We start from the raw sequence: 15087 nt of genomic DNA, 5'->3' as shown, positions 1-15087 counted from the left end.
ATTAGGTGTTGTTCCTTATTTTGGTACGCACATAAACGTAAATAAATTATTGGTTTTAAGTTGTGCGGACTTTTGATATGCGGTAGAACCTCTTAAATCTGCCATTCAAAAATCCGGCACTTTTTGAATAGTTCTCCGAGAGTAGTGGCCCGTTCCGTATAAGGGCAAAAGAGAAATAGTGTGGCTGGGATTTTAAGAGTTCGCAAGATTGAGAAAATACAAAAAACTACACCGTGTTTTGCAGTCACGGGCTTGAACCTCGGTCACTCAAAGCGTGTGTACTTATTCACCCTCGCGCCTGACCTTAATGAAAAAGGCAGTGTGTTGGACACTACGTGTTCTAAATTTAAATTCTACGATGGAAAAAAAATCTCTGTTGTGAATTTTTAATGCCTTCATCCGCTTTTATTTTAATAATCAGATTCTGCGTAGAATTTCTTTAGCGGTGAACCTGGAACGTAAGGTTATTGATTGTAGTAAATTCGATTACGATGGGTTAAGTCATTTAATTAAGCGAGCCTCACCCTTCGGCAGTCAACATAATGGCAATTAATTCAACAGTAGATTTTATCCTGCTGCAGTAGCCCCTAGAGTAGTCGATCTAGCAATTATGAAGATATTAACTTGTGGGGAACATTGGCTTAATCGATTGCTACATCTAGGTGTTTTACATCTTTGTCTCTTCCCTGCCAAGTGAGGGCAAATGAGAGAATGCTTGATTAAAAATTATGATAAAACCATTACAGTATAATCAATAAAGTTATCTTAATTTGGTAGTATTATTATTTGTTTGTAAAGAGTAGTGGAACTTTGCTAAATAATTTTAGGAATTTCTCCAACTAAACGTATGTTGTTAATAACAGTTTTAAAGGGTGAATAGGCTGAACCCTGCTCTAAAATACTGTTACAGAAGGAACAGGATTTTAGAGCAGTAGGGATATGGGTTCAGGTCAATTGCAAGAAAATTTGTTGTGCGACAAATGGGTGCATGACAATATTCTTTATTTAATCAAGTATTCTCTCACCTGGCAGGGAAGAGACAAAGATGTAAAACACCTAGATGTAGCAATCGATTAAGCCAATGTATGCGACAAATGGGTGCATGATGGGTCGGTGTACGAGACAATTTGGTGAATGACATTTCGCTGTAAGACGATAATTTAGTGTATAGGCCACAGTTCGGTGTATCACACAGATCAGATCACAAATTAACAAAATCAGTAAAGTAAAAGGTTTAAGAAACGAGAGAAATTTTGGCGACTTAGAAAGGAGGAATGCAGAGATTTAGAAAAAGAAAATATATTTTATCCATTTATCTTGTATAAAAGGATTGACACAGCTCTCTTACGGGTAGGTTGGAAAGTGAGTCCGTCCCAATTTCAGCTTGACTCCATCCATATTGTAACCCAGATAAGATTATTTATTAATGGTTTTTTAAACATACCTACTTTGTTGAATCCTTTGCTTTTCCAAGAGCATGACTTGATTGAGGGTTGGAAGCTAGAAGAAAGTTACGGGCGCAGAAACCAGGTGAAAGGAACAGAAATGAAGATTATCACTTTTAGCGCTCTTCTATATAGAGGACTCTGATTCAAATTCAGACCCTTACTCAATCTCCAGGGAAGCTTACCCTCCTACCCTTAACCCATCCACGGTACTAGCCTATTACTAACTTTTTTTCAATAAAACCTATAGCGTAGATTACAAACCGAACGTCTAAATATGCTCATTAACCATTCAGCACCCATTAATGATCTCTACTTTTGGTATAAGGAACAGTTCTCACTCCCTCCTTATGTATTTTCTAAAGAATGCAACTTATAGAAGTGAAAACAAAGTGTAAACAAGGTTCTCCTCAATCTCAGTCTTTTACTTATCTCTGGCATTTTCTTAATTAGATCTCCTAAAAAAAAAAAAGTAGAATGTGCATTTAAAAACGAAGGTGGGTAGTACGCTTCATCAAAAATAAAATATCAAGAACGGTATCATGATCACTAAATTCACCATTTACAGCATGGCAGGTTAAGTTTTTGCATTTCTGTCTTGCTTTGCCATACGCAGAATTATTCCAGAGAATTCGCCGAATTGTCATACTCACCAAATTGTCATGCAACGAATGGAAGTGATCCCTAGAGACACATGTATTAATTTCGATAAAAGTTTAAACGGAACATAAAAACGATTATAATAATCTCAAAATGAAGTTGATTTATTAATAACTCCAAATTTAGAAGAATGGGATCGATATTTGAATACGGATCACATTCAAATATCTATGTTTTAATTTTGTGGTTCTTAGGAACGAACCGCAGAATAGAAATGTTTTAACTTTATTACACGACAGTGTCCTAAGCTGACTTGGTTGTACCAAAGTTTTTGTTGACAAAACGAGAAAAATTTGATCTAACTGGAAAGATAAGATCATCTTCTCGTATTGCATTGTTCCACTTAAAAAAGGAATTACTCAATGAAATGTCGAGGGCAAAATTATGGCTGCGTTGCATGCGTGGACTGCATTTATTCTGTTCAAACTAAATGAATTCATAGCCGAAGGTGTCAAAATATTTATTATACTGAATACAACGTGTCAGAGGTAATCATGTATTTCGCACACTGCATCTGTCCTTCGGTTTATCACATTATGCATAGAATTTATTGTCTATATGAAATATTAATGAATCGGAAACATTTTAAAAGTCTAAAATAATATGCCGGGCATGAGGAACTCTAGAATTGTCTGCCCGAAAGCTATAAAAATCAACGCTATATCCGTTTTTAAAAGATTTATCGGTTATTGTATGAAAATAAAAAGGATGGAGAGTACAAAGTTTCAAATTAGTTTATTGATCTCTGCCATTCAAAATTCTGAATTATTTTTAATTTTTTAAAGACTAATTACTCTTCTACTAGCTTCGCCAATCGCCACTTTTTCATACGAAAAGAGTCCATTTTAGAAATTGATAATTATGTCATCTTAGGAGAAAGATGGTTGAGGAGACGCAAAGGTTTTGTCTTTATCGACAGAAAATGGAATTAGCGAGCGGATTAAAATATAAAATTTAATTGACAAATCAGAAGAAAGTCTTTTAAATCAAAACTATTTTCGATTAATAGTTTTGATTTTACTTTTCTGTGATTCAGAGAGATCACAAAACACTCCCAAGTTCATTAGGCTTTCTCTTTATCGAAATCAGTGCCCAAGAGGCGCGAGATATGATGTGTACTATTAGAATTCTAGGTGGTTAATTACATCGTTAGCATTCCTAACCGAAAATAGATATTTGGATCCTTAAGACGCTTTTGAGATGTACATAAATATCGGTTTAGGATCGGGAAATGTTGCTGTAACCAATTTTCTTCAATCGCCACCAAAATGTATGCGTTTTCGTTCCATTTCCTGCAGATTCTTCTGGAAATAGAAGCGTTAGACAAATCGAAGGATTCATGGTATGCGAATAGATTTACTTAATCCATCTGGTCATTCAAATTCGAAGAATGCGGATATACAGTCAGGTGCTACCAGTTACCCACCATATTCTGGGTAAGTCTCTTTTTGTTTAACCTTCTGACTTTACAAGCTCGCTGTAGAGGCCTTCGATAATTCCACGTGGAGTTTTCCCCCGAAGTCCCTGGTTGCGTAACCTTTATACGTTCACCCCACTTGAAAACTCTCCACGAAATTTCATTAAAGACACTGTTAATGATCCCTTTCTTAGATCGTAATTAAAGGTAGTGAGTCACCGCTAACCTTTGCCTGCCATTTAAATACAGACCTTGCTTACACTTTAGCCTAAGTATGCAGAAAGGTTCCACGCGCGCGCTACCACACCACCTGCTATTCAGAGATGATGGGAATGCTTCCGCGTTATATGTGATTAAATGACTTTGCACTCCAGGTGTTAGTGAGGAGTGCTCGCAAAAAGCCAAACAAGATATGCGACCAAGCTAGTTAAACAAAGGGAATCTCAGTTTTTCGTTATTAGGGAAAGAGCTTATTGAAAAAAAAAAAAAAAAATAATAATATATATATATATATATATATATATATATATATATTGTCACCTGCATTGTAAAGAACGGTTGACATTAAAAGAATAAAACAGTTCAGAAGATAAAAGTATTTGGTTTTTAAAGCCAAACTATCTTTTGTTGCTGTGTTTGAATTTTATTATATATTTTCATATTTTGTCATACTTTGCAAGCATTTTACTACGAGTGAATGACTACAATGTTTAAACTAACAAATATTTAACTATTGTTTAATTATATGGTTAAAATGAAGCTACTTTGTCACCGTTAAGGCATTATTCTTTTATATGTACAAATTTTTCAATGATTTAACACTATTGTGTTAGAATAGTACATTTGTATCCGGTAGTTTCAAATATTTTATTTTTTGGAAGTTTTAAAAGACAGCTGTACGAACAACGTATTATGAAATTAGTTTATCTCAAACTAGTCAGAATTTTTCTGCACGTAATGATGTCAAAAGATGGCGCCACAAGCGCTATATTTCTAATATTCGAGTACTTTTAATACATTATTATTATTTAAAAATAACTGCGTTATAGATTAATATTGCGAGAATGTTTTCCATGAGCAAAATAAGCATTTCTTTACTGGAACAAAATAGATAAAATAATTAATAGCCAATTAAAATGGTTGGTATAAAAAGTTCGAGAAGTTTAATAAAGTATTTTCTTTTTAATAACAAAATCTCTTTAGAATCCACAAACGTGGTATTATGAATCGATTGATGACTTAAACAGTTCGCGTACATTTTTAAGTAAATTGTAAAGATAATCTTAAATCGTGTAAATCTGATTATCGTATGATAAAGAACGGTTCCCAGGCTTAGGCTATACAATGAATATTGCAAAGCCCGACCCTGGAAAATCCTTCAGTACGACATAAACCATGGAAATATATTTGCCATAAAGTAGGATTATATCGTCAATGTCGATCCATCGGCTACGAAAACGCTTATTGGTGACACGGAGGGGAGAGTGAAGTGGTCATGATTCCACTCCGAACTCTTCCCGCAGTAATTTTGGCTGTGAAAGGGGAAGAGAAAGAAGACGATGTACACCTGTATACGGTACATTTACTCGGAATCTCAAAGTGTCTGCGACCTCTAAAGACCTTTAACTCCCTGACGGAGTATGTGGACATTTATGTGCGAGAGTTAACAGTGGGATTCGAGTATTCTATTGTTTCCTGTCGGCGACCGCTTGGACGGGGCGTTTAGCTAGGTGAGAGTGGGGTGTAAACCTACACTAAAGAGTCAAAAGCCCAGCAGGGTGTTGGGGTATAAATCACAGGTGCCACTGTCACAGATCGGGGCCGTCCTGTTGACCGAAGACTTCCCTATTATGTGTGTACGAGCAGTCCCTTTGGTGGGTAGAAAACAAGTGAAAAACATTCCGCTACGGAGTTCAGCTAGGTGTCTCCCTCTACTGATGTCTTAAATCCATCAAAGCCGATTTAGAGAAACCTTCATTTACGCCCTTTGTTCGGCGCGTGTTCTTGCTGATGGGACCACATCCGTCACACTAATCGAGATCGTTACAGTCGCCGTGGTGTCACAGATCTGTATCGGAGGTTACACTAAGTCGGTAACTTACGGCTTGAACAAATAGTAAGTTACCGACGGTACTCACGGGGACATATTACACAATAAATGCTTCCCATGCATCAACACCGAGAAATGGCATCCCAATGGCACCTAACGAGATCAATGCCACTGATTTGTCAAAGCGGTGTTACTGCGCTCAACCATTCCTTAGGTATGCATATACGGCAGTTCTTTTACGGGCGCTTTGTTTGGTAGAACTCCTTATTTCTTTTGTCTTTCTTCCCCAATTCCCTTTATTGTGATATTGGCTGAGTTCGATGCAAACTTCTGAACCAAGACAATTACTAAATAGATAATGTTTTTTTATTGTTGTTGAATTTTTTTTTTTTTTGTTTATTAGTCAGTACCGTATCCAGGTATCATCACAGGCGGGGGGGCATGACGACAAGGTTTTTCAGTGTTTTTTTTTTTTTTAAAGATAGACCTAAGAACACTTATACGCATGGGTAAGGGACGGAATATTTCCCCACGAGTACGCCCCTCTTACTGATTACAACAAATAATTTTTTCAAAGTCTTCAATTTTAAGAAAAACAATTTAAAAATCAGAAGTGTTTTTATAATATTATTTAACAGTGTAGTTAGAAATCAGACGCTTCTCTTCCGAGAAATTTTTGTACACCAGGACTTGACAAATCCCTTTCTGCAGGTTGCCTAGAAACTTCACCCTGGCGCTAAGTCGGTAAGATAATATTTTATGTACATCGAACTTATGTTCAAATTTCTTATTAGACTATGTTTATATCGGTGTACCTCTAAAACGAAGGTAAATCAATTTTATCCAAAGGAAAATAATAATACAGTAAACAGTGGATTTTGTGGATTAATGGGAGGGGGTAATTACAAGAGTAAAATTCCCTCGCGCCGTCGAGTATTTGAGTGGTCAGGCGCGAGGATTCATAAGCACCCGTGATTTGCGTGACTGTGGTTAAAGCCACGTGACTACTAAATCATCTTCCTCTTCGGCCATTGTCGATCCACTGCAGGATGGAGGCCTGTTTAGTAAACTTCCAGCAACTACTGTGCTTTCTGTTGCCATTAAACACCAGCAAATTTTACAATTTCATCGACCTACCTCATCTTTGGTCTTGTTCTTGGCCGTTTAAAGTCAAGCCGTATCCACTCCAGAATTCGTTTTGTCTATCTATCGTCATTTCTTCTTGATATGTGGTCAGCTCATTTACATTTTTAAGTGCTCTTTTTTTCTTTGAATGTTGTCATAGACCTTTTGGTTTGTTGGCGAATCCATGCACATGTTTTTCGATTTCGCTGTACTACTAAATACAACGCCGTTTCTCGTATTCTCTCTGTTTTGTGAACTGCACACCGTGTGGTCATCCTCAAGTAGAAACAGAAAATTTTTATTATTTATTTATTTATTTATTTATGATAATTTACCATATATGACTGGAAAAACTTTATTCGGAGCCGAAGCAGAAGTTGAGATGCTACTTTGATCTTAGCGAAAAGGCCAAGAAGCCAACAAGTTGAGATACTGATCTTCGAACTCGGACTCCTTAAGCTTAGTCTTGCTTTTTACATTTTACACAGCTTGATTTTCCGCGCCATATTCCTCCCAGATTGAGGAAAGAGACACACCAGAGTCTGACTTCTCTAACAGCTTTAATTCCTGCGCAACACTCAGATACTTCGATACAAAGTCAAGCCAGAATTTGTTTGGTGCATCTATCATCATTTCTTCTTGATATGTGGCCAGACAATTTACATTTTTAAGTGTATGATGATTTCTTACTACACTGTTAGCGCCAGAGTGAAGTTTCTAGGCAACCTGCAGAAAGGGATTTGTCAAGTCCTGGTGTACAAAAATTTCTCTGAAGAGAAGCGTCTGACTTCTAACTGCACTGTTACCCACGCTTTCAGTTTTCTTAGAGGCCATGATGATATGCCGTAAGCGAGATCGTAATAAAGAAATATGACATGCGGTTTTTCGTGTCTCATGAGCACACTCAAAATACTTCCTGGTTCCAGTTAAATTGTTTTCATCCGTAAAATCGAGGATTTACTCTAATATAACGATTGTAGGAGAGGAGACGCGGCACAACTATGATCGTACAAGCGGCACTGATAATTTCGCGTACTGAAAAGATAACATCCCCCTACTGTCGCGTTCTTGTTTTTCTTTCCTTCAAGGTATTAAAAAACGGCTTACTTTCTTTTCAGAAGTACGCCGATGATGTTTAAGAAGAATCTCTTCTGGATAATAAGATGAAACTCCTATTGAGTAGATGCAGTTAAGAAGGCTACGTTTAAGTACACGCATTTCGGTTGACTTCAGTGAGGGAAGCCGAGTGGTGAGGAGCACAAGTGTGATAGCACCCGCTCTTTAATTGGACCGTGGTTCAAACCCGTGATTTGAGTGGACCGTGACTTGGTTGGTCGTGCCGGAGTATAAACAAGAATTTATGAAGCTCGTGTGACTGCTAAATACCGTACTGTTTTTGTATTTTCTCTACTTTGTAAACTCCTGACCACCCTACGTGGTCGTCTGAGTATATGAAAACAGTAAAATTGGTTATTTATCCTCATCTGGTGAAAGGGGAAATTGTTTCTCAAATGTTGTCAGTGATAAACATAAGGATTGCCTCGACTACTCGCATACTAAGCGTGTGAATACTTCATTTTCAGTAAGTTTTATTCTAAAAAACAAGTAAAATGTGTCTGAATAAATTTTAGACTGTTCATGGAGTCCTCCAAAACCAGCTGAAAAAGCATTATTTTTCGTTGGGGGGAGGGATGATATTCCTGCTCTTCTGTTCCAGCTGTACATTCAGTTTACTTAATGGAGATATATCAAAACCCTCGAACTCCTCCGTAGCCAAGTGGTCAAGCGCGAGGGTACAAAAGTGCACGCACTTTAGGTGACCACGATTCAGCCCGCCTGACTGCCAAATATAGGATAATCTTGTATTCTCTCTAACTTATATCTTTGACCTTACGTGGTTATCCTGAAGTATAAACAGAAAACTTGTTTTATAATTGACTGCTCTTTGGAGACTCGAAGGTTCTTTCTGTTTTCTGAGCCAGCAATAAAGTTACACTAAAATGCTGTCCCATTGCCATGGTACGGCAGAGAAAACCTTGTTCAAAAACGTATTGAACGCGGAAAGCAACTCTGGCTGGAAGCATAGTGGTTATATCTCATGAAGGCTTGGATTCCAATCTGCTAAGGCGGGAATAATTTTTATGGACTTTATTGCCTCCGTGGCCGAGTTTCATGATGTCGAGCAGAGGTGCCGTTTTCGCTCGCCAGAGACTAATTTTTTTATCCAGTAAAGAGGCAAACCCATCGCAGAATACGCGCTGTTTATTTCATTTAATTTTTATGAAAACCCCAAACACGAAAGTTATTGGAACCTATAGCACTTAATACCGTGCATGGGTTGGAGGTTGAGAAGATGAAAGAAGATATTTGTTGACATTAGACTTGAACTTCTGTAGACTGTAATTTTCAGGAAAGACATATGAGGGAAGGTTGTTCCAGAAAACGGATGGTGAAGGAATAATTGAAGAAGAAGAAAAGTTAAAACAGACTGGGTTGGAAGAGAGAGGGGAAATTATAAAGCCAATTCAGAACAGTTCCCATGAAAATGTGGAGGCTTGAAGCTGTGGAGGCATTATGATCATTGCACATCTGGAATGAAGTTCCTATGCCTGGAGGGCTTCCTGGATGGATTTCGAGTTCTACCTTCGGACAAAATATAAAGACAGCCTTGTTAGGAGGAGGCCAGCCATGGACAATTTGTGCCGACTGGGCTAGCCAGGTGGGTAAAGTGCCTGCCTGGCAACCCAAAGGTCGCGAGTTCGAGTCCCGCCTCGGGCTTGGATCAGAGTAAAATGCAAAAAAACTTTGGGAGGTGCATTATGGCCACAGAGAAAAAAAAATTAACAATTTGTGCTCCACTTGAAAAGACAGACATCAAAGGGATCTTCAATTTCTTGATGCTTATGCAATGGAAAGATGGGAGTATATACTGCACTTCATGGTAGGATCACAGCAGTCCCACGACATATCAGTGGTGAAGCAGTAAAGATTTTATTGCATGCTGGTCTGATGAAATCAGAAGATAATGAAACTAATCCTGTAATTACCATGGAAGGATTTCAGTTTTTATTAATGGATACCTCATCACAAGTCTGGTATTTCATGTTACAGTATCTTGGTACTGTTGTGAGGCTAGTATACCAAGCCTTATAGAATGCCTTACGTTTTTATTTCAACTTAGTTTTTTGATATTAGGAAAGGATTATAGTACTGATGGAATGAATGAATCTCTAATAGCATTTCTTCAACATTTACGGGAATTTGGACTTGTGTATAAATAAATAAATTCTCTCTTTATACTCCGGGATGACCAAACGGTCATAGGAGTTCACAAGATACAGAATACAAGAAACAGCACCGTATTTAGCAGTCACGGACTTGAATCCCGGTCACTCAAGGCACGTGTCAGAGAAAGCGTAGATCAGGCAGGTTTTATCCTACTCGATTAGCCATTAACTTAGCTTCTGGATTGAAAGGGATAGATATGGATGTTCATCGTCCTGTCTGTATAGTGGTCTCTTACAGTTATATCAACTGTAAGAGACGTAGGAAGGAATATCAGCACTCGGTTAGGGACGGCACATGTCCCGAGTACTTACGGGCATTACAGACGGCACGATTAAGGACCGCCAATGAATAATAGTTATAATAAAAGTTTTATTCCCGGAGGTGGAGCTGTTATTGGAGATAATGATGTTCTTCTGATTCTCCTGCGTCTTTGCTTGTTGGTATTAGGATTATGCAGATTAACGGTCAGCGTTCTAGAGCAGTATCGGACGAAATTCGAGTGTCTGCTGAGCAAAATGCTATTGATATTATTGCAATTCAAGAGCCTTATACTGTTAAAGTGCAACCTGGATATACTCCAAAGGTAACGGGATTTCCACTCACTGCCCGTATAATTCAACCGGTCTCTGAGGAACTTAAAGCATGTATTGTGGTGTTAAATAGTCAGCTTGATATCACTATAATCAATGGTTTATGCAATAGAACGGCTACTTGTATTTTGGTTACATATTTGAATTTGAATTTTTATTTAATTTCTCTATATTGTCCTCCTCAGAGGATTTTAATTTATCCTTGAATTATCTAGAAACAACTTTAAATTTCTTGGGTCCACAGAATGTCTTAATAACTTCTGACGTAAATGCTAAATCTCCACTCTGGTTCAGTAATGGAAGCGATCGTCGTGGTCATATGTTGGAGGAATTTATTATTAATAACAGCTGAAATGTAATAAACCTACCTCAAGAAGTAACAACCTTTTCCAGCTCTGTTGGAGAATCAAATATTGATGTGACATTAACTAATTTTCATTTTAAAGCAGTTCGTGATTGGGTGGTGATTACTGATTGGACAACAAGTGATCATCTGGTTCTATTTTTTGTTGTTACTGATTTTTCTAAACCTGGAGATCAATTTCTAATACAGCCAGCTTTAGTCAGATTTTCCATAAATCATATAAACTGGGAATTATTTGACTCCTCCATTTCTGAAGATTTCCCTGAACAAGACTTTTCGTCTCTTCACTCTTTTACGGCTGCTGGAATTGCTGCCTTATTACGCCAGTCATTACTTAAGGCCTCGTACAAATCTGCCAGCAAGAAAAAGATTAGATTAAAGATCTGTTCCTGGTGGACCTCAGAATTGTCTTCTTTAAGGAAAAAGGTACATCAAGCCCGTCGAAAATATCAGCGTCGATGTAGGGATTGGCACTCTGATGAAGTAGCTTATTTTTACTCTCAATATATTTCACTTAAACAATTATGTAAAGGCTATTGCCACACGTAAGCGGGAAACATGGAAGGAGTTTGTTCACAGTGCTGGTAATGATAATCCTTGGGGTTTTATTTATAAGATAGCTCGTAATAAGATTCACTCTTTAGATGTATACGGCACTGTGAAAGAAGATTTCCTGGAGACCACTGATTGGATGAATACAGTTAATGTTATTCTTGACAGACTATTCCCGGTGGATGATCTAATTACTGATTCTGTTGTACATTCAAATATTCGAGTTGCAAATTCGCTTTATACCACCAATATTCAGACAGAAGAATTTACCATTGATGAGTTAACCTCTGTTGCTAAAAAGATTAATATTAAGAAATGTCCAGGGATAGACCTGGTTGAAAATACATTTATTTTGCGATTTTTCAAATTGCGTCCACAAGTACTGCTTTTACTTTTTAACAAATGTCTCCAAGAAGGTCTCTTTCCGATATGTGGAAAATTGCGCTTTTAAAACTGATTGATAAACCAGCATTAAATCCTAGATCGTATAGGTCTATTGCACTTTTGCCAAATCTTGGGAAGTTTCTAGAGCGTCTAATGACTCTGCGTGTTACTTATCTTCTTCAGTCGAAAAATATGGTGTCCTCTAATCAATACGGGTTCTGTGTAGGAAAGTCCTGTGAAGATGCACTTGTTGAATTTGCTGGCAGCATTGAGAGTTCAACATCAAAGTACACGTTAGCTACCTTTGTTGATTTCGAGGGCGCTTTTGACTCTCTATGGTGGCAGAGTGCTCTCGAACGGTTACGATCAGCTGGATGCTCTCAGCAACTATACCATCTGTTCACAAGCTATTTCAGTAATCGTCACATTTTAGTGAAATCTAAATTTTAGGAGGTGTCTAGAGAAGTTTCACGAAGGTGACCCCAGGGGTCTATCCTAGGGCCTCTTATATGGAATATGGTATTACATTATTGGATTTCCCGTAGTTTCAGTAGTACCAAAATCATCGCTTATGCCGACGATCTTACTATCTTAATTCATGGTTCATCTAGATCTGCTATCGAAAGTAATGCCAATGATGTCTTACAAAATTTATTCCAATGGACAGTGGATAATAAATTGACAATAAGTTTGTCTAAGACTAAAATGATGATCTTTGGATCACATTTAAACCCTCAACGACCCCCTTTAGTGAAGATTAATAATAACAGGATTCCACTTGTCTCTGAAACTAAATTACTTGGGATTACAATCGACTCAAAGCTTAATTTTGTCTCTCATTTAAATAATGTAACACCAAAGATCAGAAGATTCACTGGTGCTATTGTAAAAATTTCTCGTTCAGACTGGGGACTTTCTAGACGTACCATGAGAATCTATTATAACGCCGTATTCCTTCCTATGGCTACTTATGCTGCAGGTGTATGGTTTCACAGGCTTAGAACTGTTAAATTTCGATTGAAGTTGGCTACTATGCAACGCACAATATTATTATGTATGTTAAGAGCTTGTCGAACTGTTTCAACTTCTGCACTGCAGGTTCTTGCAGGTGTATTGCCATTGGACCTTCACGTAGCTTACAGAAGTCTTTGTTATAGGTTAAAAAACCAACTATCAACTGAATTTATGGGTTTGGTTCTAAATATTAATTCAGATATTAAGCAAGAACGTAATCGTTTGTGGAATGAAATGATAAATCTGTGGCAGACCCGCTGGGATACGTCATCTGTCGGATCTGTTACTAGGACTTTTTTCCCTGAGGTGACCTTTTGTGTAAAGCAGAAACCTATTTGGTTCTCTTTAGACTTATATACATCCTTCCTCTTAACGGGACATGGATCTCTTAACGAAAAACTGTCGTTTTGGTCTTTCTAGGACGGAAGCTTGTCAATGCGGGGAAAATGAAAATTGGAGCCACATTTTATTTGAATGTCCACTGTATAAATGACTTTAGAGATGTTCTTCGTTCATCAGTTTCTACACTCTCATGGGCATGAAACTTTGCTGGTGGGAGACAAGAATTCTTATGTTGCTCTTCAGCAGTTTGCATCTGTTTTCACAAGAAGAAGAATTAGTTATACGGCTACGAATAATTCTACTCCTTTGTCTGGTGGAGCTGCTCAATAGGGAGCAACATTCCCTTAATTATTTTTATTTATTTATTTTTATTTTTTTTATTATTATTATTTTATATTATTTTATTTATTATTATTTATTCATTATTATTATTTTTTCTCCTCTGGAGTGGGCCCCCAGAGGAATCTGGCCCATCTTTTGCCAACATCAGGTGGGTCAGAGTCCCGAATTGAGACAGTGCGAGCTCCATTGAGACTGGCCCACCTTCCCGTGGTGTGGACGAGTACCCAGAATCATCTGTCCAGGTGATTGATGATTCTGGGTAGCCAAGCGGTCAGACACAACAACAGAACACACACAGAATACACACAAACATACACTACTTATTTCTGGCCCTTCTACAGTGGTACTGTTCTTCACAGAGATACGAGGCGGAGATGAACTGACGTTCTAGGTGTCGCCCATTACAAAAACACATGTCCACATGTCTATATAGTGGTTGAGACTAATTACAGAGTATATGCTTATACAGATGGCATTAATAATAAATAAATAAATTTTCTGTTTATATTACTTTCACTATTTAGTGAATTGATGTATAGATTTCCTAATATGGTTGTTGGTGTTATCACCAGAGAAAGTGTACGTCAAGCATTACGAAGTGGCATCACAGCTGGGCAAATAATAAACTTCCTAAGGACCCTCCAAGGTACTAAATGAGATTCCAGTTGTACCTTCAACAGTCATGGACCAGGTTCGACTTTGGGAAATGGAGTAGGATCGTTCTAAGTTCCAGGAAGGAGTTTTATACGGCCAATTCTTGTCACAAAGTGACCTTGAATTACTTCGTAATTATGCCAATGATCTTGGTGTTCTTATTTGGGATAACCCAGCAAAGAGAATAATGATTGCCAACCGTTCAGCACATGATGATGTGAAAAGATTTTGGAAGAGGCACCGACAAGAACATTAGATCAGATCAAAGTCTTGCAATTTATCGCAATGTCTCCGTGGCAGGACAGAAACCTGACATTTTGTACATTTCTATTTAATAAATGCATAACAGTTCTAAATATCAACAGAAAAGGCTTGCAGCAGAAACAAAACGTCTATGAGACATAGCGGAGGCTTGGTCATTAAGAGATTGGTCATTAAGTAACCTGACTGCCTGTCTAGAAGCCTGAGAGAGTTTACGGGGGTGGGGGACAGCCTCAGATGTGGGAACAATATTCCATGGTAGGATAATGTTCGATTTGTATAGAGTGAGTAATTACTCAGAAGATAAGAACGCCGAGAGCGAAAGAGAAAACCCAGTTTTCTAGATGCAGAGGAAGCAATATTTGTAATGTGCTTATGCAAAGACAGATTAGAAGTCGGGGTAATATCCAATAGAGATATATGATCTTGCCTAGAAATCCAGAGTTTTTATCAAAGATAAAAATATGAGCAGAAGAATCCTTTTTGCGAGATGTAAGACAGGACTCAGTTTTAGAAGGATTGAAAGCAACTAAGTTATCTTTGCCCCACTGTAGAATTACTTTGAGATCAGCATTTAAGGAATTTATAGTGCATATTCG

At 37.7% G+C, this 15087-nt stretch overlaps 1 pseudogene; it reads left to right on the top strand.

Moving 5' to 3' along the window:
• Window positions 1–14483, top strand: part of LOC150091565 (general transcription factor IIH subunit 4 pseudogene) — a 29588-nt pseudogene extending 15105 nt beyond the window's left edge.
• Window positions 14484–15087: the final 604 nt, after the last annotated feature.

This window comes from Mastigoproctus giganteus, chromosome 1 (genome assembly GCF_048544385.1).
Source record: "Mastigoproctus giganteus isolate SK-2022 chromosome 1, ASM4854438v1, whole genome shotgun sequence".
NCBI lineage: Eukaryota > Metazoa > Arthropoda > Arachnida > Uropygi > Thelyphonidae > Mastigoproctus > Mastigoproctus giganteus.
Note: the sequence above shows the minus strand (reverse complement) of the source record. Positions and strands in the feature narration are given on the sequence as shown.